The following is a 7,885-nucleotide window of genomic DNA, read 5'->3' as shown; positions in this document are numbered from 1 at the left end:
GCATCCACCATCCACCATTCCACAGAGGGGACAGCAATGGAGTTGCAGAATTGTCTGCTTTTCCCTGGTCTAGAGGTGGGCCCGACTAGAAATGCCCTTTTCCTGCTGCTAGAACATAGTGGTTTACATGCCTTGCCGGGCAGGAACCTAGAAATCCCCAGACCAGATCCATCTAGTCCAGTATGTTGCCCTCATCACTGGCCAGTACCCGATGCCATAGAGGAAGATTCATGATACTTTGCAGAGGACAGTTTTGGAATGACTTGTCCACAGGTCTTTCCTTCTCCCCCACAGTTAGTGGCAGACATGCAAGAACCCAACAGAAGTTCCCATGTCTCTTTGTTTTTCTGTAGGACCTGTGAGGCCTTTGTGTCCTGCATGCTGGGGCAGCCTCACAGCCAGAGGGAAAGGGCAGTGCTTCACAGCACGCAGGTCCCTTCCCCGTTCCTGCATGACGCTTCATCTGAATATCTGACCCACGTTTGATTCCTAATATGGAAAGGACCCAACAGCTGCAGCCAAACCACCTCTGTCCAGGATCTCCTCATATTGCACAGAACAAGAAGTTCTGAGCTTTTGGGAACCTGTCTCTGAATGGATCTCCTGATCTGGGGCACCGGGAGGGTTCACCAATTTGTGGGATCTTTTTGGACTGAGTGTGGGACAGTGTTCTCTGCGGATGTGTATATGCATTAATAAGTGTCCTGCCTCCAGTGCCGACTTGTAAGCAATTTGAGTAGGGGAAAATCAGTGGAGTGTTCTTTGGCCCATGTTCCCAGAATAAATGCAACCTCTCACTCCACTCCAGTATGCCTTTTGGGGAACTGGGAAGGATGTTCCTGTGGCTAAGGGACACCAAGGGGAGTTAGGAGCTGTCGACTCCCTTTCCAGCAATCCCAAAGACTTTCTGGGCCAGATTCTAATCCCAGCTATTGAGACCAGACTATAGGTCCACACAGGGAATTCATTGACCCTTTCTGTTTCTCCGTTTCCCCGCCTGTAAAATGGTGATAATACTGACTTACATTACACAGGTGTTCTCACTGAAGTTTATAAAGTGCTTTGAGATCCTTAGAGGAAAGGTGCTATTTAAAGTGCTATTTATCCATCCACCTGAACTCTGCCCCCTTGTTGCCCTGGATTGGATGTATGTAGTAGCTCCAGATGTTGATCAAGCTAATTGCAAGCATATTGTGTGCATTCAGCCACCATGAATTAATGAAATAGAACTCCACATCGTTAAGGGTTAATTTGAACAATCAGGGCTTCTGGAGGCAAGGTCAAAACTAGCTGCAGACTTGCAGTTTCTGCTAATGAGAATGGGAGGAGGGGCGAAAAGTGTCAACAAATTGAGACGGAAAGAAAATAAGTGGATAGAGACCATGAGTTTGCACACCTTTGATACAAAAGCTTATTCTGACTAAGATTGTTAGGAATGTTTGTTGATAAGCAGTTGATTGAAGTTAGGAGAGGTGATGACCCACCCCCTATGAGTTGTGTGTTTTGTAAAAGTTAGTTAAAAAAGACTAGATAATAGTGTGTACTTTGGAGCAGTTCTCGGAAGCTATCCTGAGAGATTTTTTTCTTGACACTACCATGCTCCCTGGTGGGGAAGCAACCGGCCATCGCTGATCTACTGTCAACTACTCGATGCCATCTCAAATTCTAGGTAATGATATGGGATATTCTAACCCTATTGCTAGTGTCTGTGTGAGCTTTAATAAATTGTAGTTTTAAATAAAAGCACGCTGACTTGTATCAATCTTTCATCAGCTGGAAGTGCTGTGTTCCCACTGATTTATTCCTGACACTGCCTGGAGTGAAGCAGTGAAGTTACCACTGCTTTGGGTTCTGAAAACCCTGGGTAACACTCTCTTAACCAAAAAGGGTACTGATTATATTATATTCATTCTTCGAGGGCTTATTCCTTCACCCTCTCACTTCCCTGGTCCTTCTTGCATGAACAGAGAGCAACAATACCTGAAGTCCAAAGGTGCAAACAATTCAAAGTTTTTTGGGGTGAACTTCCAGCAAGCTTAAATCCAAGTTCCTTTTTCCTTATTTTTGAATCCCAACTTACTTCCTGTTTGTCCCTAATTTATATAGTAATATTCTCAGCTACACCTTAACCAATCATTTTACTGAAATTTATGTAACCAATCCTAACATATTGTAACATAATTCTCTAACCAGTTATATCCCATCACCTTAATTAGTTTACACCCAGCAAAATTAATTATACAGCAGACAGAAACAGTCACAGAACCAGACAGAGACCATGCAAATAAGAGCAAAGTGGGAACTCTAATGACAAAACAATACAGAAGTGAGGATTTCACAATGACATCTATAAAGACATAAGGGTTTCCCAGCTGTGTCTATTGATAAGTGAGTTCTTACCAAACAGAAGACTATCAAACTAAATTTCCTTTTACATCTTCTAGGCTCTTCCCTTTCTGGAGGTGATAGATTGGATCACCTTTCCAATTGCCTTATTTCAATGTGACTAGTTTGGAATGTGAGGACGTGACCTTTCGCTTCCCAGCTCATGGCTGCTCCCACTGCTTAACCAAAGGCCTTAGCTAAGGAACGGGGCCTCAGACTGTCACAGTGAGAGAAGCCCCTTACACAAGCAGACAGTGATTTTGATTCTTTCTTTTATACCTCTATAACTAGCTAAATGATAAACATATACCCACATTCTTAAAGTATAGGCATTTACAGACAGGCCTGAATATCTATATCCTAACACTCATACCTAAACAGAGCCCTGAACAAGCAGGGACAAGTCTTCAAATGTCATATACACTTTTGAACATGCACCCCCTAGTTGTGCTGATCCCCTCATGCAGACAGACCTTTGGGGGTATTTGCTCACTTAAACTAGGCACACACACACACACACACCCAGCACGTCCTCTCTTGAAGATCAATCCCATACTATTGAATGGCGATGTAGCTATTAAGCCAAGGGCCTGTAAACTAGGAATGGGTTAATTTACTGCTACTATTTGTGGCTATTCCCTGTGCCTGATCGCAGATTTTCCTCTGTAATGGCTCTGAATTCCCAGCGGGGGGAGGAAAGAGGATTTCTTTAAAAGGTATAAATACCCCCATGCGGGTTGTCCCGGCAGACTGGAGAATCACACAGAATGTGTATGACTGTAGCGTTCACTGTAGGTGAAGAAGATACAGACAGATCCAGGTGAGTTGGGGCAGTATGGATTTAATCAGGGGCCCTGTTAACGAATAATTTTTAAATGGACTGGAAAACTTTGGGACAAATCCTTTTGTCAGTCATGCTGGTGTAAATGTAAAATAATCCCACTGATTAAAGCAGAGCTACTCAGGATTTACAGCAGTGTAACTGAGCAGAATTTGTTTTTTTATGAATGAATGAATTTAATAACATGGAAAAAAGGCCTTGTGAGAAGGGGAAGTCCTCAGAATTCAAGAAATGCCAACGATAACACAAGCTGAATTCTGCCCCCTTTGTATGAATTTCTTAGTCTTTAATGATTTGATTGCAAATTATTCCTCAATTAACACAACATCAAACATTCTTTTCTACAGCCTTAGACACACACATGTGTGGCAACACCTTGCAATCCTCTTTTTGCCCCTGTGGACTTGCACTACTTTTGTCATCACAACAGTCCAGTCTACATCTCTTTGGTGACTTCGACTTTTTTCTATAAATTTACTTGTCTGCAAGGTCTGTTTTTAAATACATTTCAGCAGAGCAGCCATGGTCTCCCTGATTTCTTTCCAACCAGCAGCACCGCCTTCCTGCTGTAATACTGATTGGCATTAAGGTAATTATCGGCCTCTCACTGGTGTGAAACGTAGGAAGATCCCCACAAGGGACCTGGGGGGTGTTCTGTGACAATTCTGGCATTTTCCAAACCAGAAATACCATCAATCAGCCCAGCTTTTCTCATCAGTCTGCTGGATTCCAGGGCAGTGCATAGAGCATAGCACTGGGAGGTAGGAATTTTAACTGGGACTCTTGCGAGCTTTGAGGTTTCTTGCTCATAAGTAACAGCCCAATACTGCACCTTGGAAGCCAGTGGGAGTTTTTCCACTGCCTTCAGTGGAAGCAGGATCAGAGCCACGGCCTCTTTGTCTCACTTTCCCCATCTCTGGAAGCAGATTAGCACTACTCACGCCTGTCGCCAGAGGAACTATGTACATCCAGGCAGAATGCCCAAGCTGTGCGGCTGAATGGGCCGGGTACGTGCTGTTTCACATGCCGGGGGCTTCGTGGGAAACGCAGGCTACTCGTGGGCACAGAGCCCTGACAAAGTGGGGCCAAGCTCTCTTCAAACTCCGGCTCTCGGGTGCAGTACTGCTGATAGCAGCAGGGACAGGCAGCCAGAACGCTGCTGCTAAAGGGGCCAGGGACCTCCCGAGAGAACACACTTGCTGTGCTGGGGCATGTATCTGCCATGGCTAAGACCATGTGTCTGCCTGCACTGAGCAATCCAGGGAGGAGACATGTTCCAGCCCATCACTAAGGGACCACATCGGCGGCACAGAGGGGGCAGATAAGAACTAGAGAGGGAAGGGTTAAAAATTCAAAGTTAATGCCCCTCAGCTCCTGTTCTGGTTTTTACCAATACAGGGAAGCTTCCCTCAGGCAAATGACTGGTAATCAAATGCTGCAGCCCCATCTGCACAGGGCTTTACTGCAATTCATTTATTACCATGTGGGTTTTCATTTCTGGGGACTTTTTAAAATCTCCAACCTGTTTTGAATTAAAAAAAAATTCCCATGATTTTGCACACAAAGTTAATGAGAAAAGGAGTACTTGTGGCACCTTAGAGACTAACCAATTTATTTGAGCATGAGCTTTCGTGAGCTACAGCCCACTTAATCCGAGGTGAGCTGTAGCTCAGGAAAGCTCATGCTCAAATAAATTGGTTAGTCTCTAAGGTGCCACAAGTCCTCCTTTTCTTTTTGCGAATACAGACTAACACGGCTGTTACTCTGAAACCAAAGTTAATGAGAGGCAGTTAGCTACGTAAGAGTCCAAAGAGTTGGCTGTGGGGGGCTATTGGAACCCACAATCAAACCTGTCTCAAGTGTGTGCAGAGGGACAAGGTCGGGGAGGGAATATCTTTTATTGGACCAACTTCTGTTGGTGAGAGAGAGACCAGGTTCTGGGCCACACAGAGCTCTGTGTCTCTCTCTCACCGACAGAAGTTGGTCCAGTAAAGATATTCCTGCACTCACCTGGCCTCTCTAACAGCCTCGGACCAACACAGCTATGACAAGGCTGCATAAACTGCCTACGTTTATCAACAGGCCTCGTTCCTAAGCTGTGTCCATGCGGCACTGACTGGTCACACGCTGCTACTGGCTCTTCTCTTTGTTCCGGCTATCAGTAGCCAATAATATATAAATATTTTCTTATTACAGTGCCATGTAAGCAATGGTTCGCAACTATCTGCCACAGGGCTATTATGTGCTTGCCAGGGACAGGGGAAGTGGTCCCTGCAATCCTGGATGGGAGAGGAGGAGCGCACTCAACACCGGCTCTGTCTCAGACTCCATGTAAATGTTTGGGAACCTATAGCAAAGCGCTGGGCCTTGGGCAGATGTGCGTTCATGCCCCCAGGGCAGGCCGGAAAGGCCCTGGCCCTTTCCAGCTGGGAGCTGTAGTTGCAGGGCACATGACAAGGGCAAACATGTGACCGACAGGACAGCAGAGGTAAGACTCCCTGCAGAAGTAGAGAAGGAATTTTCTGCGCAGGCCAAGGGGACAGTCTGTGTGGGGAGTGAGCCCAAACAGGCCAAAGGGACAGGCTATTTCTGAACTGGTGAAATGCTCCAGGAGAATAGAGAGGCTACACATACAGAAAACTCAATAATAACGGGGGATTTCTACTCCTCCCCCAATCACTGGGTACATGTCGCTTCAGGATGGGATGCAGAGATTAAATTTCTAGGCGCCATTAATGACTGCTCCTTGGAGTAGCTAGTCCTGGAACCCACAAGGAGAGAGGCAATTCTTGATTTAATCCTAAGAGGCGCATAGGATCAGGTCCAAGACGTGAATACAGCTGAACGGCTCAGTAATAGAGACTATAATGTTACATATTACATCCTTGTGGGAGGAAATACCAAAGGAGCCCACCACAGCAGCATTTAACGTCAAAAAAGGGAACTTCATAAAAAAGAGGAAGCTCATTAAACTTCAATTAAAAGGAACGGTCACAAAGATGAAATGTCTGCAAGCTCCATGGAAGTTATTTAAAAACACCATAACAGAGGCTCAAACTAAAAATACTAATAAATTCTAAAAACTAATAAAAACAGTAAGATGACCAAAAAATGCTACCATGGCTAAACAGCCGAGTAGAGGATGCAGTTGGAGGCAAAAAGGGATCCTTTAAAATTTGGAAGGCAAATCCTACTGAGGAAAATAGAAAGGAGCATAAACTCTGGCAAGTCAAGTGTAAAAGTGTAATTAGGCAGGTCAACACACAATCTAAAGAGCAACTAGCCAAAGACTCAAAACTAACAGCAAAAAAAGTTTAAATACAGCAGAGCAGGAAACCTGGCAAACAATCAATGAGGCCACTGGATGACTGAGGTGCTAAAGGAGCACTCAAGGAAGACAAGGCCACTGCGGAGAAGCTGGAATGTTAGGAACCATTAGAAAAGGGATAGATAATAAGACAGAAAATATCATCTTGCCTCTATATAAATCCATGGTACGCCTACACCTTGAATACTGCATGCAGTTCTGATCTCTCCATCTCAAAAAAGATATATTAGAAATGGAAAAAGTGTATTGAAGGGCAACAAAAATGATGAGGGGGTTGGAACGGCTTCCATATGAGGAGAGATTAAAAAGACCGGGACTGTTCAGCTCAGAAAAGAGATGACTCAGGGGGATATGGTAGAGGTCTATAAAACCAGGACTGGTGTGGAGACAGTGAATCAGGAAGTGTTATTTACCCCCTCTCGTAACATAAGAACCAGGGGTCACCCAATGAAATTAATCAGCAGCAGGTTTAAAACAAACAAAGGGAAGTATTTCTTCACCCAACAGATACTCAACATGTGGAACATGTTGGCAAGGGATGTTGTGAGGCCAAAAGTCTAACTGGGTTCAAAAGAAGAGGTAGATAAGTCCATGGAGGATTGGTCCATCAGTGGCTATTAGCTAAGATGCTCAGGGATGCAACCCCAAGCTCTGGGTGTCCCTGTAGCTCTGACTGGACAGAAGCTGGGACTGGACAACACTCAAGGGGTGGATCACTCAAAATTGTCCTGTTTTGTTCATTCTATCTACAGCACCTGGCACTGGCCGCTGTTGGATGACAGGATACTGGGCTAGATGGTCTGACCCAGTAAGGCCGTTCTTACGTTCTTATTAGAGTTGTCATCTACACACACTGACCTCAGTTAACTCCCAGATGACTCAGGTTTCCATGGCATAATGCAGGACCAAAGGCCCCTACAAATAGGAAGTCCATCCAGAAGATGGCTGCTACAGCCCAGGGTGTGTGCAATCCTACCTCCTCCATGGGGCAGCCCCACAGCTGACTAACGCTGCCCTGAAAGTGAGGGATGAGGCCTGGGGAGCATGCTGATTCAGTGCCCGCACAAGGCTCAGTCATCACCTGCCCCTCCCCAGAAGGAGATGCTCTTTAACCCCTTCTGAGGCATAGGGGTGAACCAAGACCTTTGTGACCCCATCTCAGGATTCTACTGAACCTTCCATTTCTCTGGCGTTTAAACCCTTCTGGGCTGTTGACTAAAGTCATTCAGACTTTGAGCTAGTTGTCCTTTCAGGTCCCCCAAACTGGAATTGGGGGTACTGCTGGAGTCCAGCTCTGAGGGGAAACCGCCGTGAGAAGAGCATAGAGAAAA

Source organism: Lepidochelys kempii, chromosome 1 (genome assembly GCF_965140265.1).
Source record: "Lepidochelys kempii isolate rLepKem1 chromosome 1, rLepKem1.hap2, whole genome shotgun sequence".
Classification (NCBI taxonomy): domain Eukaryota; kingdom Metazoa; phylum Chordata; order Testudines; family Cheloniidae; genus Lepidochelys; species Lepidochelys kempii.
The sequence above is the reverse complement of the archived record's forward strand: the minus strand, read 5'-3'. Positions refer to the sequence as shown.